Source organism: Oncorhynchus mykiss, chromosome 26 (assembly GCF_057628025.1).
Source record: "Oncorhynchus mykiss isolate SJ-2025 chromosome 26, ASM5762802v1, whole genome shotgun sequence".
Classification (NCBI taxonomy): domain Eukaryota; kingdom Metazoa; phylum Chordata; class Actinopteri; order Salmoniformes; family Salmonidae; genus Oncorhynchus; species Oncorhynchus mykiss.
In genome coordinates this window covers 21,422,736-21,449,351 of record NC_143047.1, presented here as the reverse complement: position 1 = coordinate 21,449,351, position 26,616 = coordinate 21,422,736, and the positions used below count along the sequence as shown (strand labels likewise).

Sequence of the window (26,616 nt, the reverse complement as noted above, 5' to 3'; positions counted from 1 at the left end):
CAGACAATGTAGAGAGCGGGCCAGAGGCAGACAATGTAGAGAGCGGGCCAGAGGCAGACAATGTAGAGAGCGGGCCAGAGGCAGACAATGTAGAGAGCGGGCCAGAGGCAGACAATGTAGAGAGCGGGCCAGAGGCAGACAATGTAGAGAGCGGGCCAGAGGCAGACAATGTAGAGAGCGGGCCAGAGGCAGACAATGTAGAGAGCGGGCCAGAGGCAGACAATGTGGAGAGCGGGCCAGAGGCAGACAATGTAGCGAGCGGGCCAGAGGCAGACAATGTAGAGAGCGGGCCAGAGGCAGACAATGTAGAGAGCGGGCCAGAGGCAGACAATGTAGAGAGCGGGCCAGAGGCAGACAATGTAGAGAGCGGGCCAGAGGCAGACAATGTAGAGAGCGGGCCAGAGGCAGACAATGTAGAGAGCGGGCCAGAGGCAGACAATGTAGAGAGCGGGCCAGAGGCAGACAATGTAGAGAGCGGGCCAGAGGCAGACAATGTAGAGAGCGGGCCAGAGGCAGACAATGTAGAGAGCGGGCCAGAGGCAGACAATGTAGAGAGCGGGCCAGAGGCAGACAATGTAGAGAGCGGGCCAGAGGCAGACAAGCTAGAGAGCGGGCCAGGGACAGACAAGCTAGAGAGCGGGCCAGGGACAGACAAGCTAGAGAGCGGGCCAGAGGCAGACAAGCTAGAGAGCGGGCCAGAGGCAGACAAGCTAGAGAGCGGGCCAGAGGCAGACAAGCTAGAGAGCGGGCCAGGGACAGACAAGCTAGAGAGCGGGCCAGGGACAGACAAGCTAGAGAGCGGGCCAGAGGCAGACAAGCTAGAGAGCGGGCCAGAGGCAGACAAGCTAGAGAGCGGGCCAGAGGCAGACAAGCTAGAGAGCGGGCCAGAGGCAGACAAGCTAGAGAGCGGGCCAGAGGCAGACAAGCTAGAGAGCGGGCCAGAGGCAGACAAGCTAGAGAGCGGGCCAGAGGCAGACAAGCTAGAGAGCGGGCCAGAGGCAGACAAGCTAGAGAGCGGGCCAGAGGCAGACAAGCAAGAGAGCGGGCCAGAGGCAGACAAGCTAGAGAGCGGGCCAGAGGCAGACTAGCTAGAGAGCGGGCCAGAGTTAGACAAGCTAGAGAGCGGGCCAGAGGCAGACAAGCTAGAGAGCGGGCCAGAGGCAGACAAGCTAGAGAGCGGGCCAGAGGCAGACAAGCAAGATAGCGGGCCAGAGGCAGACAAGCTAGAGAGCGGGCCAGAGGCAGACAAGCTAGAGAGCGGGCCAGAGGCAGACAAGCAAGAGAGCGGGCCAGAGGCAGACAAGCTAGAGAGCGGGCCAGAGGCAGACAAGCTAGAGAGCGGGCCAGAGGCAGACAAGCTAGAGAGCGGGCCAGAGGCAGACAAGCTAGAGAGCGGGCCAGAGGCAGACAAGCTAGAGAGCGGGCCAGAGGCAGACAAGCTAGAGAGCGGGCCAGGGACAGACAAACTAGAGAGCGGGCCAGAGGCAGACAAGCTAGAGAGCGGGCCAGAGGCAGACAAGCTAGAGAGCGGGCCAGAGGCAGACAAGCTAGAGAGCGGGCCAGAGGCAGACAAGCTAGAGAGCGGGCCAGAGGCAGACAAGCTAGAGAGCGGGCCAGAGGCAGACAAGCTAGAGAGGAGACCAGAGGCAGACAAGCTAGAGAGCGGGCCAGAGGCAGACAAGCTAGAGAGCGGGCCAGAGGCAGACAAGCTAGAGAGCGGGCCAGAGGCAGACAAGCTAGAGAGCGGTCCAGAGGCAGACAAGCTAGAGAGGAGACCAGAGGCAGACAAACTAGAGAGCGGGCCAGAGGCAGACAAGCTAGAGGAGGCCAGAGGCAGACAAGCTAGAGAGGAGGCCAGGGGCAGACAAGCTAGAGAGGAGGCCAGAGGCAGACAAGCTAGAGAGGAGGCCAGAGGCAGACAAGCTAGAGAGCGGGCCAGAGGCAGACAAGTTAGAGAGGAGGCCAGAGGCAGACAAGCTAGAGAGGAGGCCAGAGGCAGACAAGCTAGAGAGGAGGCCAGAGGCAGACAAGCTAGAGAGGAGGCCAGAGGCAGACAAGCTAGAGAGGAGGCCAGAGGCAGACAAGCTTGAGAGCGGGCCAGAGGCAGACAAGCTAGAGAGCGGGCCAGAGGCAGACAAGCTAGAGAGCGGGCCAGAGGCAGACAAGCTAGAGAGCGGGCCAGAGGCAGACAAGCTAGAGAGCGGGCCAGAGGCAGACAAGCTAGAGAGCGGGCCAGAGGCAGACAAGCTAGAGAGCGGGCCAGAGGCAGACAAGCTAGAGAGCGGGCCAGAGGCAGACAAGCTAGAGAGCGGGCCAGAGGCAGACAAGCTAGAGAGCGGGCCAGAGGCAGACAAGCTAGAGAGCGGGCCAGAGGCAGACAAGCTAGAGAGGAGACCAGAGGCAGACAAGCTAGAGAGCGGGCCAGAGGCAGACAAGCTAGAGAGCGGGCCAGAGGCAGACAAGCTAGAGAGCGGGCCAGAGGCAGACAAGCTAGAGAGCGGTCCAGAGGCAGACAAGCTAGAGAGGAGACCAGAGGCAGACAAGCTAGAGAGCGGGCCAGAGGCAGACAAGCTAGAGGAGGCCAGAGGCAGACAAGCTAGAGAGGAGGCCAGGGCAGACAAGCTAGAGAGGAGGCCAGAGGCAGACAAACTAGAGAGGAGGCCAGAGGCAGACAAGCTAGAGAGCGGGCCAGAGGCAGACAAGTTAGAGAGGAGGCCAGAGGCAGACAAGCTAGAGAGGAGGCCAGAGGCAGACAAGCTAGAGAGGAGGCCAGAGGCAGACAAGCTAGAGAGGAGGCCAGAGGCAGACAAGCTAGAGAGGAGGCCAGAGGCAGACAAGCTAGAGAGCGGGCCAGAGGCAGACAAGCTAGAGAGCGGGCCAGAGGCAGACAAGCTAGAGAGCGGGCCAGAGGCAGACAAGCTAGAGAGCGGGCCAGAGGCAGACAAGCTAGAGAGCGGGCCAGAGGCAGACAAGCTAGAGAGCGGGCCAGAGGCAGACAAGCTAGAGAGCGGGCCAGAGACAGACAAGCTAGAGAGCGGGCCAGAGGCAGACAAGGTAGAGGAGACCAGAGGCAGACAAGCTAGAGAGCGGGCCAGAGGCAGACAAGCTAGAGAGGAGACCAGAGGCAGACAAGCTAGAGAGCGGGCCAGAGGCAGACAAGCTAGAGAGCGGGCCAGAGGCAGACAAGCTAGAGAGGAGACCAGAGGCAGACAAGCTAGAGAGCGGGCCAGAGGCAGACAAGCTAGAGGAGGCCAGAGGCAGACAAGCTAGAGAGGAGGCCAGAGGCAGACAAGCTAGAGAGGAGGCCAGAGGCAGACAAGCTAGAGAGGCGGCCAGAGGCAGACAAGCTAGAGAGGAGGCCAGAGGCAGACAAGCTAGAGAGGAGGCCAGAGGCAGACAAGTTAGAGAGGAGGCCAGAGGCAGACAAGCTAGAGAGGAGGCCAGAGGCAGACAAGCTAGAGAGGAGGCCAGAGGCAGACAAGGTAGAGAGGAGGCCAGGGCCAGACAAGCTAGAGAGCAGGCCAGAGGCAGACAAGGTAGGAGCAGGCCAGAGGCAGACAAGTTAGAGAGCAGGCCAGAGGCAGACAAGTTAGAGAGCAGGCCAGGGCCAGACAAGGTAGAGAGCAGGCCAGGGCCAGACAAGGTAGAGAGCAGGCCAGAGGCAGACAAGGTAGAGAGCGGGCCAGAGGCAGACAAGGTAGAGAGCAGGCCAGAGGCAGACAAGGTAGAGAGCAGGCCAGAGGCAGACAAGGTAGAGAACAGGCCAGAGAAAGACAAGCTAGAGAGGGGGCCAGAGGCAGACAAGGTAGAGAGCGGGCCAGAGGCAGACAAGCTAGAGAGCGGGCCAGAGGCAGACAAGCTAGAGAGCGGGCCAGAGGCAGACAAGCTAGAGAGCGGGCCAGAGGCAGACAAGCTAGAGAGCGGGCCAGAGGCAGACAAGCTAGAGAGCGGGCCAGAGGCAGAAAAGCTAGAGAGCGGGCCAGAGGCAGACAAGCTAGAGAGCGGGCCAGAGGCAGACAAGCTAGAGAGCGGGCCAGAGGCAGACAAGCTAGAGAGCGGGCCAGAGGCAGACAAGCTAGAGAGCGGGCCAGAGGCAGACAAGGTAGAGGAGACCAGAGGCAGACAAGCTAGAGAGCGGGCCAGAGGCAGACAAGCTAGAGAGGAGACCAGAGGCAGACAAGCTAGAGAGCGGGCCAGAGGCAGACAAGCTAGAGAGCGGGCCAGAGGCAGACAAGCTAGAGAGGAGACCAGAGGCAGACAAGCTAGAGAGCGGGCCAGAGGCAGACAAGCTAGAGGAGGCTAGAGGCAGACAAGCTAGAGAGGAGGCCAGAGGCAGACAAGCTAGAGAGGAGGCCAGAGGCAGACAAGCTAGAGAGGAGGCCAGAGGCAGACAAGCTAGAGAGGCCAGAGGCAGACAAGCTAGAGAGGAGGCCAGAGGCAGACAAGCTAGAGAGGAGGCCAGAGGCAGACAAGCTAGAGAGGAGGCCAGAGGCAGACAAGCTAGAGAGGAGGCCAGAAGCAGACAAGTTAGAGAGGAGGCCAGAGGCAGACAAGCTAGAGAGGAGGCCAGAGGCAGACAAGCTAGAGAGGAGGCCAGAGGCAGACAAGGTAGAGAGGAGGCCAGGGCCAGACAAGGTAGAGAGCAGGCCAGAGGCAGACAAGGTAGGAGCAGGCCAGAGGCAGACAAGTTAGAGAGCAGGCCAGAGGCAGACAAGTTAGAGAGCAGGCCAGGGCCAGACAAGGTAGAGAGCAAGCCAGGGCCAGACAAGGTAGAGAGCAGGCCAGAGGCAGACAATGTAGAGAGCGGGCCAGAGGCAGACAATGTAGAGAGCGGGCCAGAGGCAGACAATGTAGAGAGCGGGCCAGAGGCAGACAATGTAGAGAGCGGGCCAGAGGCAGACAATGTAGAGAGCGGGCCAGAGGCAGACAATGTAGAGAGCGGGCCAGAGGCAGACAATGTAGAGAGCGGGCCAGAGGCAGACAATGTAGAGAGCGGGCCAGAGGCAGACAATGTAGAGAGCGGGCCAGAGGCAGACAATGTAGAGAGCGGGCCAGAGGCAGACAATGTAGAGAGCGGGCCAGAGGCAGACAATGTAGAGAGCGGGCCAGAGGCAGACAAGCTAGAGAGCGGGCCAGGGACAGACAAGCTAGAGAGCGGGCCAGGGACAGACAAGCTAGAGAGCGGGCCAGAGGCAGACAAGCTAGAGAGCGGGCCAGAGGCAGACAAGCTAGAGAGCGGGCCAGAGGCAGACAAGCTAGAGAGCGGGCCAGGGACAGACAAGCTAGAGAGCGGGCCAGGGACAGACAAGCTAGAGAGCGGGCCAGAGGCAGACAAGCTAGAGAGCGGGCCAGAGGCAGACAAGCTAGAGAGCGGGCCAGAGGCAGACAAGCTAGAGAGCGGGCCAGAGGCAGACAAGCTAGAGAGCGGGCCAGAGGCAGACAAGCTAGAGAGCGGGCCAGAGGCAGACAAGCTAGAGAGCGGGCCAGAGGCAGACAAGCTAGAGAGCGGGCCAGAGGCAGACAAGCTAGAGAGCGGGCCAGAGGCAGACAAGCAAGAGAGCGGGCCAGAGGCAGACAAGCTAGAGAGCGGGCCAGAGGCAGACTAGCTAGAGAGCGGGCCAGAGTTAGACAAGCTAGAGAGCGGGCCAGAGGCAGACAAGCTAGAGAGCGGGCCAGAGGCAGACAAGCTAGAGAGCGGGCCAGAGGCAGACAAGCAAGATAGCGGGCCAGAGGCAGACAAGCTAGAGAGCGGGCCAGAGGCAGACAAGCTAGAGAGCGGGCCAGAGGCAGACAAGCAAGAGAGCGGGCCAGAGGCAGACAAGCTAGAGAGCGGGCCAGAGGCAGACAAGCTAGAGAGCGGGCCAGAGGCAGACAAGCTAGAGAGCGGGCCAGAGGCAGACAAGCTAGAGAGCGGGCCAGAGGCAGACAAGCTAGAGAGCGGGCCAGAGGCAGACAAGCTAGAGAGCGGGCCAGGGACAGACAAACTAGAGAGCGGGCCAGAGGCAGACAAGCTAGAGAGCGGGCCAGAGGCAGACAAGCTAGAGAGCGGGCCAGAGGCAGACAAGCTAGAGAGCGGGCCAGAGGCAGACAAGCTAGAGAGCGGGCCAGAGGCAGACAAGCTAGAGAGCGGGCCAGAGGCAGACAAGCTAGAGAGGAGACCAGAGGCAGACAAGCTAGAGAGCGGGCCAGAGGCAGACAAGCTAGAGAGCGGGCCAGAGGCAGACAAGCTAGAGAGCGGGCCAGAGGCAGACAAGCTAGAGAGCGGTCCAGAGGCAGACAAGCTAGAGAGGAGACCAGAGGCAGACAAACTAGAGAGCGGGCCAGAGGCAGACAAGCTAGAGGAGGCCAGAGGCAGACAAGCTAGAGAGGAGGCCAGGGGCAGACAAGCTAGAGAGGAGGCCAGAGGCAGACAAGCTAGAGAGGAGGCCAGAGGCAGACAAGCTAGAGAGCGGGCCAGAGGCAGACAAGTTAGAGAGGAGGCCAGAGGCAGACAAGCTAGAGAGGAGGCCAGAGGCAGACAAGCTAGAGAGGAGGCCAGAGGCAGACAAGCTAGAGAGGAGGCCAGAGGCAGACAAGCTAGAGAGGAGGCCAGAGGCAGACAAGCTTGAGAGCGGGCCAGAGGCAGACAAGCTAGAGAGCGGGCCAGAGGCAGACAAGCTAGAGAGCGGGCCAGAGGCAGACAAGCTAGAGAGCGGGCCAGAGGCAGACAAGCTAGAGAGCGGGCCAGAGGCAGACAAGCTAGAGAGCGGGCCAGAGGCAGACAAGCTAGAGAGCGGGCCAGAGGCAGACAAGCTAGAGAGCGGGCCAGAGGCAGACAAGCTAGAGAGCGGGCCAGAGGCAGACAAGCTAGAGAGCGGGCCAGAGGCAGACAAGCTAGAGAGCGGGCCAGAGGCAGACAAGCTAGAGAGGAGACCAGAGGCAGACAAGCTAGAGAGCGGGCCAGAGGCAGACAAGCTAGAGAGCGGGCCAGAGGCAGACAAGCTAGAGAGCGGGCCAGAGGCAGACAAGCTAGAGAGCGGTCCAGAGGCAGACAAGCTAGAGAGGAGACCAGAGGCAGACAAGCTAGAGAGCGGGCCAGAGGCAGACAAGCTAGAGGAGGCCAGAGGCAGACAAGCTAGAGAGGAGGCCAGGGCAGACAAGCTAGAGAGGAGGCCAGAGGCAGACAAACTAGAGAGGAGGCCAGAGGCAGACAAGCTAGAGAGCGGGCCAGAGGCAGACAAGTTAGAGAGGAGGCCAGAGGCAGACAAGCTAGAGAGGAGGCCAGAGGCAGACAAGCTAGAGAGGAGGCCAGAGGCAGACAAGCTAGAGAGGAGGCCAGAGGCAGACAAGCTAGAGAGGAGGCCAGAGGCAGACAAGCTAGAGAGCGGGCCAGAGGCAGACAAGCTAGAGAGCGGGCCAGAGGCAGACAAGCTAGAGAGCGGGCCAGAGGCAGACAAGCTAGAGAGCGGGCCAGAGGCAGACAAGCTAGAGAGCGGGCCAGAGGCAGACAAGCTAGAGAGCGGGCCAGAGGCAGACAAGCTAGAGAGCGGGCCAGAGACAGACAAGCTAGAGAGCGGGCCAGAGGCAGACAAGGTAGAGGAGACCAGAGGCAGACAAGCTAGAGAGCGGGCCAGAGGCAGACAAGCTAGAGAGGAGACCAGAGGCAGACAAGCTAGAGAGCGGGCCAGAGGCAGACAAGCTAGAGAGCGGGCCAGAGGCAGACAAGCTAGAGAGGAGACCAGAGGCAGACAAGCTAGAGAGCGGGCCAGAGGCAGACAAGCTAGAGGAGGCCAGAGGCAGACAAGCTAGAGAGGAGGCCAGAGGCAGACAAGCTAGAGAGGAGGCCAGAGGCAGACAAGCTAGAGAGGCGGCCAGAGGCAGACAAGCTAGAGAGGAGGCCAGAGGCAGACAAGCTAGAGAGGAGGCCAGAGGCAGACAAGTTAGAGAGGAGGCCAGAGGCAGACAAGCTAGAGAGGAGGCCAGAGGCAGACAAGCTAGAGAGGAGGCCAGAGGCAGACAAGGTAGAGAGGAGGCCAGGGCCAGACAAGCTAGAGAGCAGGCCAGAGGCAGACAAGGTAGGAGCAGGCCAGAGGCAGACAAGTTAGAGAGCAGGCCAGAGGCAGACAAGTTAGAGAGCAGGCCAGGGCCAGACAAGGTAGAGAGCAGGCCAGGGCCAGACAAGGTAGAGAGCAGGCCAGAGGCAGACAAGGTAGAGAGCGGGCCAGAGGCAGACAAGGTAGAGAGCAGGCCAGAGGCAGACAAGGTAGAGAGCAGGCCAGAGGCAGACAAGGTAGAGAACAGGCCAGAGAAAGACAAGCTAGAGAGGGGGCCAGAGGCAGACAAGGTAGAGAGCGGGCCAGAGGCAGACAAGCTAGAGAGCGGGCCAGAGGCAGACAAGCTAGAGAGCGGGCCAGAGGCAGACAAGCTAGAGAGCGGGCCAGAGGCAGACAAGCTAGAGAGCGGGCCAGAGGCAGACAAGCTAGAGAGCGGGCCAGAGGCAGAAAAGCTAGAGAGCGGGCCAGAGGCAGACAAGCTAGAGAGCGGGCCAGAGGCAGACAAGCTAGAGAGCGGGCCAGAGGCAGACAAGCTAGAGAGCGGGCCAGAGGCAGACAAGCTAGAGAGCGGGCCAGAGGCAGACAAGGTAGAGGAGACCAGAGGCAGACAAGCTAGAGAGCGGGCCAGAGGCAGACAAGCTAGAGAGGAGACCAGAGGCAGACAAGCTAGAGAGCGGGCCAGAGGCAGACAAGCTAGAGAGCGGGCCAGAGGCAGACAAGCTAGAGAGGAGACCAGAGGCAGACAAGCTAGAGAGCGGGCCAGAGGCAGACAAGCTAGAGGAGGCTAGAGGCAGACAAGCTAGAGAGGAGGCCAGAGGCAGACAAGCTAGAGAGGAGGCCAGAGGCAGACAAGCTAGAGAGGAGGCCAGAGGCAGACAAGCTAGAGAGGCCAGAGGCAGACAAGCTAGAGAGGAGGCCAGAGGCAGACAAGCTAGAGAGGAGGCCAGAGGCAGACAAGCTAGAGAGGAGGCCAGAGGCAGACAAGCTAGAGAGGAGGCCAGAAGCAGACAAGTTAGAGAGGAGGCCAGAGGCAGACAAGCTAGAGAGGAGGCCAGAGGCAGACAAGCTAGAGAGGAGGCCAGAGGCAGACAAGGTAGAGAGGAGGCCAGGGCCAGACAAGGTAGAGAGCAGGCCAGAGGCAGACAAGGTAGGAGCAGGCCAGAGGCAGACAAGTTAGAGAGCAGGCCAGAGGCAGACAAGTTAGAGAGCAGGCCAGGGCCAGACAAGGTAGAGAGCAAGCCAGGGCCAGACAAGGTAGAGAGCAGGCCAGAGGCAGACAAGGTAGAGAGCAGGCCAGAGGCAGACAAGGTAGAGAGCAGGCCAGAGGCAGACAAGGTAGAGAGCAGGCCAGAGGCAGACAAGGTAGAGAGCAGGCCAGAGGCAGACAAGGTAGAGAGCAGGCTAGAGGCAGACAAGGTAGAGAGCAGGCCAGAGGCAGACAAGGTAGAGAACAGGCCAGAGAAAGACTGGTGTTGTGTGTTACAGTATGATGTGTGAAATCAGGACCAGATCAGAGGAAGGCTCAGACCTGCTGTACTGTACGCCTCCCTGGGCTCTGACACATAGCCCAAGACTAACTCAACCCAGACACACTTTACAGTACCGTGTAGAGTGTGCAATGGCTGTGAGTGAGCGTGTGTGAAGGTTGCAGTTAAGATTACAGCGTGACCGTCCTTCATCACTCTCCTGCCAGTGGAAGAGGTGTTCAAAGCATTGAGACCGGCATCATTGATTTATCACATCCATCCTTTTCTTTTCTTCTATTCGTTCTTCTTCCTCCTTTTCTCTCCCTCTTCCTCTTTGACCTGTGTTATCTAGTTGATTCTCTCTCTCTTCAGATTCCCCCATTTTCCCTTCCATCACTCCCCTCTCCCTCCTCCCCCATTTCCCCCCCCAAAATTATTTTCGAGATTGTTTCATGTGTGGTGATACAGAGACAGAGACAGCAACTAGCTCTCACAGTCTCACGTCAGAATTAGACATTCATCAAATTTCGAAGTGTTTTTAAGGTTAAGTTTAAGCATTAACTCTGAGTGGTTAAGGTAAGGGTTAAGGGTTAAGGTTTGGCATAGGATTAAAACAAAAATATAAATAACAACTTTCTAGCGCTGGATTCAAACATGCAACATTTGGCTCCAGAAGCAGATGCTTTCCACCATCCCTGTCCACAGCATCGTTGCATAACTGAAACCTACTTGAAGGAAACAGTACTCACTGTTGCCCCTGGTGGCCGGTTTCAACATCACCTCCCAACGTCCTCAGACATAGATGGATGTCGAATACTGACTTGTATCACGGGTGACCTGGCTGGAGGACGAGGCTGAAGATGAGACAGGGACAGAGGCTGAAGATGAGACAGGGACAGGGGCTGAAGATGAGACAGGGACAGGGGCTGAAGATGAGACAGGGACAGAGGCTGAAGATGAGACAGGGACAGAGGCTGAAGATGAGACAGGGACAGCGGCTGAAGATGAGACAGGGACAGCGGCTGAAGATGAGACAGGGACAGGGGCTGAAGATGAGACAGGGACAGAGACAGAGGCTGAAGCTGAGACAGGGACAGGGGCTGAAGCTGAGACAGGGACAGAGGCTGAAGATGAGACCGGGACAGAGACAGAGGCTGAAGAAGAGACAGGGACAGGGGCTGAAGATGAGACAGGGACAGAGGCTGAAGATGAGACAGGGACAGAGGCTGAAGATGAGACAGGGACAGGGGCTGAAGATGAGACAGGGGCTGAAGATGAGACAGGGACAGAGACTGAAGATGAGACAGGGACAGAGGCTGAAGATGAGACAGGGACAGCGGCTGAAGATGAGACAGGGACAGGGGCTGAAGATGAGACAGGGACAGAGACAGAGGCTGAAGCTGAGACAGGGACAGGGGCTGAAGATGAGACAGGGACAGAGGCTGAAGATGAGACCGGGACAGAGACAGAGGCTGAAGAAGAGACAGGGACAGGGGCTGAAGATGAGCCAGGGACAGAGACTGAAGATGAGACAGGGACAGAGACTGAAGATGAGACAGGGACAGAGGCTGAAGATGAGACAGGTACAGGGGCTGAAGATGAGACAGGGACAGGGGCAGAGACAAAGGGAACTTGTCACAGTTTGAGTTAGAATGAGAAAGGGTGGAGTAGAGTCAGGTTTAAGGGTCGAAGTTAAGGGTGTGTGTATGTGTGTTTGTGCATGTGTGTTTGTGCGTGCACCGCCCTGCTGTGGCTGATTGTCAGAGACTGTGTAGAGGTAGGAGACAGCTAGCTGAATAGCATACCCAAACATGTACACACACAAACACACACAGGGTTATCAATTTCCTATAAACTGTGTCAGAGATGGGGGGATTTTGCGTAATTGATTGAAATGAAGGCTGACACTAAAAACAAATAGATTGAAAGGGAGAACAAGAGAAGAGAGATGAAGAGATATACACTGAGTGTGCAAAACATTAGGAACACCTACTCTTTCCATGACAGGTGAATCCAGGTGAAAGCTATGATCCCTTGTTAAATCCACTTCAATATTAAGGGGAGGAGACAGGTTAAAGAAGGATTTTCAAGCCTTGAGACAATTGAGACATGGTGTGTATGTGTGTCATTCAGAGGGTGAATAGGCAAGACAAAATATTTAAGTGCCTTTGAACGGAGTATGTTGTTAGGTGCCAGGCGCACCGGTTTGTGTCAAATCTGCAATGCTGCTGGGTTTTTCACGCTCAACAGTTTCCTGTGTGAATCAAGAATGGTCCACCACCCAAAGGACATCCAGCCAACTTGACACAACTGTGGGAGGCATTGGAGTCATTATGGACCAGCATCCCTGTGGAATGCTTTCAACACCTTGTAGAGTCCATGCCTCAACGAATTGAGGCTGTTCTGAGGGCAAAAGGGGTTGCAACTCAACATTAGGAAGGTATTCCACATGTTTTGTACACTCAGTGTACAGCAGTCATTATTAGGCTGTGTGTCCTTCTGAGATGGTGGTCATTGACGTCGTCTGATAGAACAGGAAGTGGACAGGTCAAGGGTCAGGTAGCTAAGCAACCTCCTAATGAATATTTATCTCTGAAAGTTAGACTCATGCATGTGTCTGCCAGACATCAGGACACCAGATGGACTAGTTCAGCTGTCCAATGCAGATATACAGTGGGGAGAACAAGTATTTGATACACTGCCGATTTTGCAGGTTTTCCTTCTTACAAAGCATGTGAGGGTCTGTAATTCTTATCATAGGTACACTTCAACTGTGAGAGACGGAATCTAAAACAAAATCCAGAAAATCACATTGTATGATTTTTAAGTAATTAATTAGCATTTTATTGCCTGACCTAAGTATTTGATACATCAGAAAAGCAGAACTTAATATTTGGTACAGAAACCTTTGTTTGCAATTACAGAGATCATACATTTCCTGTAGTTCTTGACCAGGTTTGCACACACTGCAGCAGGGATTTTGGCCCACTCCTCCATACAGGCCTTCTCCAGATCCTTCAGGTTTCGGGGCTGTCGCTGGGCAACACGGACTTTCAGCTCCCTCCAAAGTTTTTCTATTGAGTTCAGGTCTGGAGACTGGCTAGGCCACTCCAGGACCTTGAGATGCATCTTACGGAGCCACTCCTTAGTTGCTCTGGCTGTGTGTTTTGGGTCGTTGTCATGCTGGAAGACCCAGCCACGACCCATCTTCAATGCTCTTACTGAGGGAAGGAGGTTGTTGGCCAAGATCTCGTGATACATGGCCCCATCCATCCTCCCCTCAATACGGTGCAGTCGTCCTGTCCCCTTTGCAGAAAAGCATCCCCAAATAATGATGTTTCCACCTCTATGCTTCACAGTTGGGATGGTGTTGTTGGGGTTGTACTCATCCTTCTTCTTCCTCCAAATACGGCGAGTGGAGTTTAGACCAAAAAGCTCTATTTTTGTCTCATCAGACCACATGACCTCCTCCCATTCCTCCTCTGGATCATCCAGATGGTCATTGGCAAACTTCAGACGGGCCTGGGCATGCGCTGGCTTGAGCAGGGGGACCTTGCATGCGCTGCAGAATTTTAATCCATGACGGCGTAGTGTTACTAATTGTTTTCTTTGAGACTGTGGTCCCAGCTCTCTTCAGGTCATTGACCAGGTCCTGCTGTGTAGTTCTGGGCTGATCCCTCACCTTCCTCATGATCATTGATGCCCCACAAGGTGAGATCTTGCATGGAGCCCCAGACCGAGGGTGATTGACCGTCGTCTTGAACTTCTTCCATTTTCTAATAATTGCACTAACAGTTGTTGCCTTCTCACCAAGCTGCTTGCCTATTGTCATGTAGCCCATCCCAGCCTTGTGCAGGTCTACAATGTTATCCCTGATGTCCTTACACAGCTCCCTGGTCTAGGCCATTGTGGAGAGGTTGAAGTCTGTTTGATTGAGTGTGTGGACAGGTGTCTTTTATACAGGCAACGAGTTCAAACAGGTGCAGTTAATACAGGTAATGAGTGGAGAACAGGAGGGCTTCTTAAAGAAAAACTAACAGGTCTGTGAGAGCCGGAATTCTTACTGGTTGGTAGGTGATCAAATACTTAGGTCATGCAATAAAATGCAAATTAATTACTTAAAAATCATACAATGTGATTTTCTGAATTTTTGTTTTAGATTCCGTCTCTCACAGTTGAAGTGTACCTATGATAAAAATTACAAACCTCTACATTCTTTGTAAGTAGGAAAACCTGCAAAATCGTCAATGTATCAAATACTTGTTCTCCCCACTGTATGAATTCATATTTCTATAATAGCCATATTAATTAAAAAAAAATTAAAATCTGATACTGGTATACCAGAGACCAACCTTAAACATTTTAAATATGTACTGATGGTAAAGTATGCATAGCCCCTGAATAGCCGGCCTCAGCCTATTGAAGACAACAAGAAAAAGAGTGGATGAAGAAAAGAGAAAATGGAGTCTTTTCATTATCAGCTAAAGAGGTTTTCTCATTTTCAGTAATTAACCTTGAAGAGCAGAGCACATTAGCATTGCTCTAATTTTACCCATGACCTCACGACTTCACGACCCTCACTTTCAGACCTGATCTGAGGAGAGAGAGAGAGAGATGGAGAGGGGCAGAATGTACAGTCGTGGCCAAAAGTTTTGAGAATGACACATATTAATTTTCACAAAGTCTGCTGCCTCAGTTTGTATGATGTAATTTGCATATACTCCAGAATGTTATGAAGAGTGTTCAGATGCCATACAAATGAACTGAATCCCAAAAAAACATTTCCACTGCATTTCAGCCTTGCCACAAAAGGAACAGCTGACTTCATGTCAGTGATTCTCTCGTTAACACAGGTGTGAGTGCTGATTGAGTTCGAATAACAGACTGGAAGCTTCAAATGGAGGGTGGTGCTTGGAATCATTGTGCTTCCTCTGTCAATCATGGTTACCTGCAAGGAAACACGTGCCGTCATCATTGCTTTGCACAAAAAGGGCTTCACAGGCAAGGATATTGCTGCCAGTAAGATTGTACCTAAATCAACCATTTATCGGATCATCAAGAATTTCAAGGAGAGCGGTTCAATTGTTGTGAAGAAGGGTTCAGGGCGCCCAAGAAAGTCCAGCAAGCGCCAGGACCGTCTCCTAAAGTTGACTCAGCTGCGGGATCGGGGAACCATCAGTACAGAGCTTGCTCAGGAATGGCAGCCGGCAGGTGTGAGTGCATCTGCATGCACAGTGAGGCGAATACTTTTGGAGGATGGCCTGGTGTCAAGAAGGGCAGCAAAGAAGCCACTTCTCTCCAGGAAAAACATCAGGGACAGACTGATATTCTGTAAAAGGTACAGGGATTGGACTGCTGAGGACTGGGGTAAAGTTATTTTCTCTGATTAATCCCCTTTCCGATTGTTTGGGGCATCTGGAAAGAATCTTGTCCGGAGCAGACAAGGTGAGCGCTACCATCAATCCTGTGTCATGCCAACAGTAAAGCATCCTGTGTGGGGTTGCTTCTCAGCCAAGGGAGTGGGCTCACTCACAATTTTGCCTAATAACACAGCCATGAATAAAGAATGGTACCAACATATCCTCCGAGAGCAACTTCTCCCAACCATCCAGGGACAGTTCGGTGACGAACAATACCTTTTCCAGCATGATGGAGCACCTTGCCATAAGGCAAAAGTGATAACTAAGTTGCTCGGGGAACAAAACATTGACATTTTGGGTCCATGGCCAGGAAACTCCCCAAACCTTAATCCCATTGAGAACGTGTGGTCAATCCTCAAGAGGCGGGTGGACAAACACAAACCCACTAATTCTGACAAACTCCAAGCATTGATTATGCAAGAATGGGCTGCCATCAGTCAGGATGTGGCCCAGAAGTTAATTGACAGGATGCCAGGGCGGATTGCAGAGGTCTTGAAAAAGAAAGGTCAACACTGCAAATATTGACTCTTTGCATCAACTTCATGTAATTGTCAATAAAAGCCTTTGACACTTATGAAATGCTTGTAATTATACTTCAGTATTCCATAGTAACATCTGACAAAAATATCTAAAGACACTGAAGCAGCAAACTTTGTGAAAACTAATATTTGTGTCATTCTTAAAACTTTTCGCCACGACTGTACTGTGTTTGTAGATGCCTGTTTGACTCTGTGTGTGTGTTTGTATGGTTGAAGAGTGTAGTTACTAGTTAGATGGAGATCAGGTTATCCTCTCTTACAGAACAGTCTTGTGGTGTAGAACCAGAATCAGCCAGCCAGGCAGGGTATAGACGATACCGTTATATATTGACTGCAAGTCAACCATAGCAAAAATATGAAGACTTTCTAAACTGCTGGAAACATCACAATTACAATTCTGGCTCACACCAATGTTCCTCTTCAAGCACATCATGGTTCTGTATACTTCTGGCCACAGCTCTAAAAGTCGTTTCAAGCTACTGAGAAAAAAGCCAATAGGCCTGTACTGTTTCTACTCAGTGCACTGGTACTGCTCATTCTAGGCTGGTTCTGTGAATTGATCATGTTACTCATGGTATCACCATGGTACTGGCTGTTCTGAACCCTATGGAGCATTGAGGGGATCCTATCTACAGGGTATCATTATTCATCTTATCCAGTGCAGTGTACCGTGTCTGTGTGTTTTCATACACGCTGTAGGCTCAGACTGATCACTAGAAATAGATGCCGATTTGGGATGTTTGAAAGGGTCCCAGAACGTTGATATGTCCTTCCTCTGCTCTCACCCAGAACATAACGACTGGTGATGCTTGGTGCCGGAGCACACTGTTTAGACCACTTCACTAGGACAGTTCACCATGCTCTAGCAACCTATAGTCCATACCTAAACGTAACCCTTTGAGATGGTTCGGTTTTAACCATGTAACCATGCAGAATGAACCCTGTGACTCTGTCAGACTGAATGGATTGCTGTGTGGAAGAGCCCAGTTCTCAGTGATGTGGTGTTAAAGTAGGAAGACAAGACCAGTTAACTACCTGCTCTCTACAAACTCATACATACTGGGACCTTGGAACACACCTCTACATTACCTATACAACCTATAGTGTATGTGTGTGTATGTGTGTGTGTGTGTGTGTGGTACAACAGAGCAGGACAGGCTGTAGCCAAGCCCAGGGGTAAATATTTGAGTTGTGAATACTGCAGGCATGGGGAAGAGTGGAGAGGGCCTGTCTGATGCTCTGATTCCATGAGATGTCGAGGATGACATCAACTTTACCACCCGCAAGACAGAGACTGGACAGGGGAGAGGGGAGGGAGTGTGTTTGAAGCAATTTGCTTGAAGCAAATCCTAGCTGTGCTGAGAGTTGGGTTGGTCCTGTACCTGTGTATGCGTGTGTATTATTGGCTGTAAGTGTGTGTGTTAATGACATGGACATCTCAGAGCCCCTCTCACCTCCAATACAGAACTGGGTGCTGTGACAACCACAGTCTACATCGGTCACGCCATCCCCAAGGGTGTGTGTGTGTTCATGCGTGTGTGACAGGGGTGTAATAACAGCAGGTCTCCCCCAGCCCACCGTGCATGGTACCCCTCTGACTTCCTGTGACACTCTGTTTGACACTACACCCAGCGGTGTCCCCATACACACATATTAGACACAGGAGTGTTGGTACTTTGTTTCTGATGACAGCAATCCGTCATTGAAAGTCACATTCTATGCTATCGTTCTAGTGGTTTAAACTTTGGTTAGACTCAGTTGGTTCACATTTGCAAATATGCATTTTCCCCTCTGGATTATTGGATTAAAACATTTATTCAAGTGAAGCATTGTTTGGACTAGCTTTGTCTGGAGAATTCTCTATTTTTCCCTGTCCTGCCTGCCTGCCTGCCTGCCTGCCTGCCTGCCTGCCTGCCTGCCTGCCTGCCTGCCTGCCTGCCTGCCTGCCTGCCTGCCTGCCTGCCTGCCTGTCTGTCTGTCTGTCTGTCTGTCTGTTTGTTTGTTTTGCACAAGCGATTGGCAGGCGAGAGTGTAAATAGAGCCTCCAACAACACTGCCAAAACTCCATCTCTCTCCATATCTCTTTTCCTCTTCCCTCCTATTTCTCTTTCTCATGCCATCTCTCCATCTCCCTCCCTCCCTTTGTGGGGAAGTCTTCCCAGCCCTGCGTCTCCCCCTGTCTCCCAGCGCCCACACCACAGCTTTATTCTCCTCTCCAGAGAACTCAGATTTATTGTGCCAATATTTATTTGTAGGTTTATTTTTGTCATAATGCACTTATTAACGGCAGCAGAGAATTGTTTGTGTTGCGTATCGCAAGGTAGTCCGAGGGGATGGAAAGTACAGCAGGGTGATATTTTATCTTGCTCTCCTAGCAGACAAGGGAAGTGTCTAGTAGAAGGTAGGTGTAGAGGGTGAGAGATGGGGGAGATTGAGAGAGAGAGGGGGGGGGGGAAACAAGGATGTGTGTGTGTTTATTTGGGGGGATAGAGAGAGAGAAGAAGCTTCCCTCTCTTCTCTCTCTCCGTGGCAGGCAGGCAGCGAGTGAAGTGGAGCGAGGCAGGGAGGAAGCAGGGAGGGAAGCTGTGCCAAGCTGGAGATGAATTCCTGCCAAGAGTCTACTTGTTTGCTCGTCTGGCTGGAGCCAGAGGCTGACCTTATTAGCTGTGAGGGCAGCCGTCTTATTAAAACACATCTGGCGCTCAGAGAGCCCAAATAGTCCTCATATTGTCTTCCTGCTCACTCCTGACCTTGCGTTACCTAGCAGGAATGCTGACAAGGGCTTCACGCATCTGTTGAGAGTTTCTGCAGGCTTTTTCTCTCTGCCTCCGCTCCCTACATCCCTCCCTCGGTCGCTGTCTTCACTGGCGCCTGCACAGTAGCTGTGTGGGACCTGCCCCCCCCCCCTTTTCATTTTACCTCCCCTCCTCCTCCCTCCCTTCCTCTACTGCACATGGTGAGGTTTTTCTTACAGCCAGGTTGGCGTGTTGATACAATTATCCCTGTGTGTATTTGTTTTATTAGTGTCTGTAACCTGGGTTTGTTTAAATAGCATTTTGATGGTTATTTTTAAGTGTGAATAGTGCCGCTTCCCGCGGCTTTGTGTGTTGGGGGTTTATGTGGAGCTAAACAGTACTGACAATAACCAACCAACAGTACTGACAATAACCAACTAACAGTACTGACAATAACCAACCAAAGGTACTGACAATAACCAACTAACAGTACTGACAATAACCAACCAACAGTACTGACAATAACCAACCAACAGTACTGACAATAACTAACCAACAGTACTGACAATAACCAACCAACAGTACTGACAATAACTAACCAACAGTACTGACAATAACCAACTAACAGTACTGACAATAACCAACAACCAGTACTGACAATAACCAACCACCAGTACTGACAATAACCAACCAACAGTACTGACAATAACCAACCAACAGTACTGACAATAACCAACAACCAGTACTGACAATAACCAACCAACAGTACTGACAATAACCAACCAACAGTACTGACAGTAACCAACCAACAGTACTGACAATAACCAACCAACAGTACTGACAATAACCAACCAACAGTACTGACAATAACCAACAACCAGTACTGACAATAACCAACCAACAGTACTGACAATAACCAACCAACAGTACTGACAGTAACCAACCAACAGTACTGACAATAACCAACAACCAGTACTTACAATAACCAACCAACAGTACTGACAATAACCAACTAACAGTACTGACAGTAACCAACCAACAGTACTGACAGTAACCAACCAACAGTACTGACAATAACCAACCAACAGTACTGACAATAACCAACAACCAGTACTGACAATAACCAACTAACAGTATTGACAATAACCAACCAACAATTCTGACAATAACCAACCATCAGTACTGACAATAGCCAACCAACAGTACTGACAATAACCAATAACCTCTCCTCTCTTCCTCCCTCCTCTCTTCTCTTCCTCTCTCCCTCTCCTCCTCCTCTCTCCCTCTCCTCTCGTTTATCTTAGTGACTTGCTCATCAGGACTAATTGCAGAGAGACCCTAGTTTGCTGTCTCAAAACAAACACAGCGTCAGGCGCTGGGTTGGCGGGGGAGAGGATAAGGAGAGGGACAGGAGATGAGGGTGAGGAGAAAGATGGAGAAGAGGGGGATAGGAGAGAGGGAAGACAGGAGAGGAATGAGCGGGTGAAGAGAGAGGAAGAATGTTTTTTGCAACGTGGGGATCAAAGCCAGGTCTCTAGTCAGCTGGATGTAACTATGCTCCATGGGAAATTAAAGACAGAATTGTCTAGAAAATCTCTGGAAGATGTAGAAGATTATGAATCAAATGAATATGGACAGAGCAGAGTAGGAAATGCAGTGTTTCCAGATAAGGACAGGAGCCTTCTTGACTGTCAGTTTTATACAAAATCTGTAGGATTTTTCTCTCTGCCTCCGCTCCCTACATCACCCCCTCGGTCGCTGTCTTCACTGGTGCCTGCACAGTAGCTCTGTGGGACCTGCCCCCCTTTTCATTTTATAATGCACTGTACACCTTCTGAAGATAATGTCTGTGTCAAGAACAAGCTTATGTTTTGGACTTTCTGTGTCATACACCCACTGATACACACTCACACTGAACATCTGTCTTCCTGCTTCCCCCACTCTCTCTCCCTCCCCCTCTTCACCTTATTTCAGTCTCTCCCTCCCCCTTCTGTATTCTACAGCTGTACTGTGGGATGTGTGTTTGTGTATTTTGGGTGGGCGGGGGGGTGCATGTGTGTCTAGGCAGTGTGTGTGTGTGTGCGGTGGTGATGACATGATGCAGTGTGCTGTTCTGTTCTGTTTCCTCATCCATCAGACCAGTGTGCTGCTCCTTGGACACTGTGCTCTGGGCCTGTCTCTGGGCCTGTCTCTGGGCCAGTCTCTGGACACTGCTCTGGGCCAGTCTCTGGGCCTGTCTCTGTCTTGGTTGGTCTCTGTGAGTGTCTACATACAGTATGTATCTGTGGGTCTGCCTACCTGCCTGTCTGTCTGCTTTACAGAGCTCAGACAAAATAGTGAACTCAGGCATTCACACTGAGCAGAACATTGTATGTATGTAATTGTACAGTACAGCACTATGGTTATGGTACTAAGTACTATATAGTAATACAGACTGTACTACATGACTATATGCCGTGTTTAGAGCTGCTGGGAAGTTGCCATGAGGTCTCTCTGGTGATTCACTTCTCTGTCTCTCTTTCTCTCCTCCAGGTGCTCCCTATGACTCAGTCTTACTGAGGTGCGGTGTGTGCGTGTGTGTGTGTACGTGTGTGCGTGTGTTTGTGTGTGTATGAGCACTGACGCAGAACAGAACATCTAGCACTGGGGACGTGTGCTTTGTTTAGAAGCACACACACATCCCCTTTCTTTCAGCTCTATTTATTCATGGCTCCGTGACAGCTCCATCATCAGCCGGACGCTCTGATTGGATGCCAGAACATTCTGTGTTCCAAATCTCACTGCTGAGAACAGCACTGCTGAGAACAGAACAGCACTGCTGAGAACAGAACAACACTGCTGAGAACAGAACAGCACTGCTGAGAACTGAACAACACTGCTGAGAACTGAACAACACTGCTGAGAACAGAACAACACTGCTGAAAACAGAACAGCACTACTGAGAACAGAACAGCACTGCTGAGAACAGAACAGCACTGCTGAGAACAGAACAGCACTACTGAGAACAGAACAGCACTACTGAGAACAGAACAACACTGCTGAGAACAGAACAGCACTGCTGAGAACAGAACAGCACTACTGAGAACAGAACAGCACTGCTGAGAACAGAACAGCACTGCTGAGAACTGAACAACACTACTGAGAACTGAACAACACTACTGAGAACAGAACAGCACTACTGAGAACAGAACAATACTGCTGAGAACAGAACAGCACTGCTGAGAACTGAACAACACTGCTGAGAACAGAACAACACTACTGAGAACAGAACAGCACTGCTGAGAACAGAACAGCACTGCTGAGAACAGAACAGCACTGCTGAGGACAGAACAACACTACTGAGAGTGAGAGAGCATTATGTGTCCCCCCCTCCCAAGACTAAAGCAGAGCTGGGAAAGGGATTAGGGCTCCTGACCAAGAGCTCTGACGGCCGCCTCTTTCATCTTTCCTAATGGACACACACAGCTGTTAGCTTCCTCTGCTAAGGACTTTTATTGGCTTGAAGCTGAGGGTGGGCCTCTTTGGGATGGCTTTTTACAATCATGATGTCTCAGTACCTAATGGCTGTCCAAGTGTATCAATAATCTGTTTCTGCACCAGTGTGTGTGTATGCCCGAAACAAAGTTGTTATGTGCCTGGGGGAATGAGGCAGCAGGTGCTTAGTGGTGGGCATTGTGGGAAGTGAAGGAATTTGAGGAATCTCTCAGGAGGAGGCAGGTCTACTCTTCAACACACACTAACCGTTGCTATAGATAGCGTCTTAAAGAAACTGTTAGCACAGGGCACTGCTAATGTAAACATGGCAGTTAGATTGCCTTCTGTCCACTGCAGTAACAGGAGGAGGAGTAAAGGAGAGAGAATAGTAAAAGAAAGTGAAGAGTAGGGGGGAATGTGAAGGACTACACAAGGTGGTGACCAGGGAGGTAGACAGTGGAGGGGGGCAGGCAGAGGGAAAGCAGGGGGATGAAAATGGTGTAGGTGGTTGTCTTCCTTTACCCATCAGTAGAATAAACAAGCTTAGTTTCCTGTCTCTGCTCTCTCACTTCCTGTTGTCCATTTGAGTGTGAAAAAGACACCACCTCCCCAATCACCCTCACCAATTCAATTCGATTCTCCCTCTCCCTCAATCCTCTCTCTCATTTTCTCCCTCTCTCTCTTTATCTCTCTCTCTAATCTTCTCTCTCTCTCCTTTCCTATGTCTCTTTTTCACTGTCTGTCACATTCTCATACAGAAACAAGTCCAAATGCTCTGTTGAGCTTCAGCTTTACATCTCCTTGCTGATATTTGTGTGTACTTGTGTATGTACACACTTTTAAGTATAGAATTGTGTGTTGCTTCTATACTCTCTCTCTGTGTGTGTGTGTGTGTGTGTGTGGCGGCGGCCAGATCCTCAGCCTGGGAGCAGCTGTTCCGAGCGCAGGCCACACATGGGTCTGATTAGCACTCTCTGCCTCCCCCCTCACCCTTTCAGCGGGGGCCGCGGCACACTGGCGGCACCAATGATTTTAATGCCTCGTCTGAGTCTGCCAGGAGCTCACACAAAGACACACACACTCACTCACACACACACACACACACACACACACACACACACACACACACACACACACACACACACACACACACACACAAACAGACACACTCAGAGACACACACACACACACACACAAACAGACACACACAGAGACACACAAACAGACGCACACAGAGACACACACACACACACACAGACAGACGCACACAGAGACACACACACACACAGTGAATCTTGTCAGGAGCAGGGTCTCTTTCCTTGATCTGCTATTTCCCTTTCCCTCTGTCTGTGTGAGTTAACCTCTGACCCTCTCTTCCCCCAATCTTGCCCTCCCTCCCTCGCTACAGATGTTAAACCTTAACTTCTTATGGCTGCCATCCCGTTAACGGGATAATTGTCATCAACAACCACTGAATTACATAGCGCCACATTCAAATAATATTACTAAAAATATTTATATTCATGAAATCACAAGTGCAATATAGTAAAACACAGCTTAGCCTATTGTTAATCCACCTGTCGTCTCAGATTTTGAAAATATGCTTTACACTGAAAACAATCCAAGCGTTTGTGTAAGTTTATCGTTCGCTCGACAAAACATTATGTACACCTAGCATCAAGTAGCTTGGTCACGAAAATCAGAAAAGCAATCAAATGAATCTACCTTTGATGATCTTCGGATGTTTTCACTCACGAGACTCCCAGTTACACAATAAATGTTCCTTTTGTTCCATAAAGATTATTTTATATCCAAAATACTTGTTTTCCGCTTTATGTTCAGAAATCCACAGGAAAGAGCGGTCCCGACAACGCAGACAAATTCCAAATAGTATCTGTAATGTCCACAGCAATACGTCAAACTTTTTTTTATAATCAATCCTCAGGTTGTTTTTAAAATATATAATCGATAATATCTCAACCGCAACTGTCTTTTTCAGTCGGAGAGGGAAAGGCAATGGCTGCCCAAATTCTATTACGCATACAAAACGCTGCTGGCACTCAGCCATACAATGACACAATGCTAATTTTTCAAAATAAAAGCCTGAAAGTATGTCTAAAGACTGTTGACACCTTGAGGAAGCTGATTGATATCCCTTTAAACGGAGCAAAGGCAGGCTATGGAACATGGAGTTTTCAAAATAGAAGCCACTTCCTGGTTTGATTTTCCTCAGGGTTTCGCCTGCAATATCAGTTCTGTTATACTCACAAACAATATTTTGACAGTTTTGGAAACTGTAGAGTGTTTTCTATCCAATACTAATAATAATATGCATATATTAGCAACCGAGACTGAGGAGCAGGCCGTTTTAGTTTGGGCAACTTATTCATCCAAGCTACTCAATACTGCCCCCGAGCCATAAGAAGTTTAACAAGCTCAAACTCAGGTTCTCATATCTTTAACCCCTGTTCTGTAATCCCTTCTATACGTAATCTCTCTCTCTTTCTCTCTCTGTCTGTCTGTTGGTGCTCTTTAATTCTCACTCTTTCTACTGTCTCTCTGGTTCTGTCCCTTGTGGTCTCTCTCTCTCATTTTCTCTCTCGCTCTCTCTCTCTCTCTTTTTCTGTTTAGTAAATAACTGTGTAGTGTGACGTAAATGAGACGAGAAGGTGTGAACATGCATTATGTATGAATAACATGTTGACATGATAATTACATTAAAATCACCTCATAATTATATCAGTGAATCAAGCACTAGTGTGTATCGTCTGCTACGAGGTAGTTAGCAACTGCCTTGGAGTCTTTGAAGTGAGAACCCTAAAGTACCCATTGTTACCACATAATTCCCAGTTTAATCCTTAATGCTGATTGATTAAAACCCACGGCTGTCAGCAAATCAGAGGGGAAAGGTACAGAGGTAGAGGGAGGTACAGGGGGGAAAGAAGAGAGGTAGATGGAGGTACAGGGGGTTAAGAAGAGAGGTAAGAGGGAGGTACAGGGGGGAAAGAAGAGAGGTAGAGGGAGGTACAGGGGGTTAAGAAGAGAGGTAGAGGGAGGTACAGGGGGTTAAGAAGAGAGGTATAGGGAGGTACAGGGGGGAAAGAAGAGCGGTAGAGGGAGGTACAGGGGGTAAAGAAGAGAGGTAGAGGGAGGTACAGGGGGTTAAGAAGAGAGGCAGGGGGTTAAGAAGAGTGGCAGGGGGTTAAGCAGAGAGGGAGGTACAGGGGGGAAAGAAGAGAGGAAGGGGTTAAGAAGAGAGGTAGAGGGAGGTACAGGGGGTTAAGAAGAGAGGTAGAGGGAGGTACAGGGGGTTAAGAAGAGAGGCAGGGGGTTAAGAAGAGAGGTAGAGGGAGGTACAGGGGGTTAAGAAGAGAGGTAGTGGGAGGTACAGGGGGGAAAGAAGAGAGGTAGAAGGAGGTACAGGGGGTTAAGAAGAGAGGTAGAGGGAGGTACAGGGGGTTAAGAAGAGAGGCAGGGGGTTAGGAAGAGAGGTAGAGAGAGGTACAGGGGGTTAAGACGAGAGGCAGGGGGAGGTAAAGGGGGTTAAGAAGAGAGGAAGGGGTTAAGAAGAGAGGCAGAGGGAGGTACAGGGGGTTAAGAAGAGAGGTAGAGGGAGGTACAGGGGGTTAAGAAGAGAGGTAGAGGGAGGTACAGGGTGGAAAGAAGAGGTAGAGGGAGGTACAGGGGGTTAGTAAGAGAGGTAGAGGGAGGTACAGGGGGTTAAGAAGAGAGGTAGAGGGAGGTACAGGGGGTTAAGAAGAGAGGCAGGGGGTTAAGAAGAGAGGTAGAGGGAGGTACAGGGGGTTAAGAAGAGAGGTAGAGGGAGGTACAGGGGGTTAAGAAGAGAGGTAGAGGGAGGTACAGGGGGGAAAGAAGAGAGGTAGAGGGAGGTACAGGGGGTTAAGAAGAGAGGTAGAGGGAGGTACAGGGGGTTAAGAAGAGATGCAGGGGGTTAAGAAGAGAGGCAGGGGGTTAAGAAGAGAGGTAGAGAGAGGTACAGGGGGTTAGCAAGAGAGGTAGAGGGAGGTACAGTGGGTTAAGAAGAGAGGAAGGGGTTAAGAAGAGAGGTTGAGGGAGGTACAGGGGGTTAAGAAGAGAGGCAGGGGGTTAAGAAGAGAGGCAGAGGGAGGTACAGGAGGTTAAGAAGAGAGGTAGAGGGAGGTACAGGGGGTTAAGAAGAGAGGTAGAGGGAGGTACAGGGGGGAAAGAAGAGAGGCAGGGGGAGGTACAGGGGGTTAAGAAGAGAGGAAAGGGTTAAGAAGAGAGGTTGAGGGAGGTACAGGGGGTTAAGAAGAGAGGCAGGGGGTTAAGAAGAGAGGTAGAGGGAGGTACAGGAGGTTAAGAAGAGAGGTAGAGGGAGGTACAGGGGGTTAAGAAGAGAGGTAGAGGGAGGTACAGGGGGGAAAGAAGAGAGGTAGAGGGAGGTACAGGGGGTTAAGAAGAGAGGTAGAGGGAGGTACAGGGGGTTAAGAAGAGAGGCAGGGGGTTAAGAAGAAAGGTATAGGGAGGTACAGGGGGTTAAGAAGAGAGGCAGGGGGTTAAGAAGAGAGGAAGAGGGAGGTACAGGGGGTTAAGAAGAGAGGTAGAGGGAGGTACAGGGGGTTAAGAAGAGAGGTAGAGGGAGGTACAGGGGGTTAAGAAGAGAGGTAGAGGGAGGTACAGGGGGTTAAGAAGAGAGGTAGAGGGAGGTACAGGGGGTTAAGAAGAGAGGCAGGGGGTTAAGAAGAAAGGTAGAGGGAGGTACAGGGGGTTAAGAAGAGAGGCAGGGGGTTAAGAAGAGAGGAAGAGGGAGGTACAGGGGGTTAAGAAGAGAGGTAGAGGGAGGTACAGGGGGTTAAGAAGAGAGGCAGGGGGTTAAGAAGAGAGGTAGAGGGAGGTACAGGGGGTTAAGAAGAGAGGCAGGGGGTTAAGAAGAGAGGTAGAGGAATGTAGAGAAGAGAGGTAGAGGG

The 26,616-nt window shown here is 51.6% G+C and overlaps 1 protein-coding gene across 1 annotated transcript in view; it reads left to right on the top strand.

Annotated features, from left to right (window-relative positions):
* LOC110506108 (genetic suppressor element 1) overlaps window positions 1-26,616 on the top strand; it is a 418,800-nt gene that overhangs the window by 36,205 nt on the left and 355,979 nt on the right. The gene's annotated exons all lie outside the window — the stretch shown is intronic.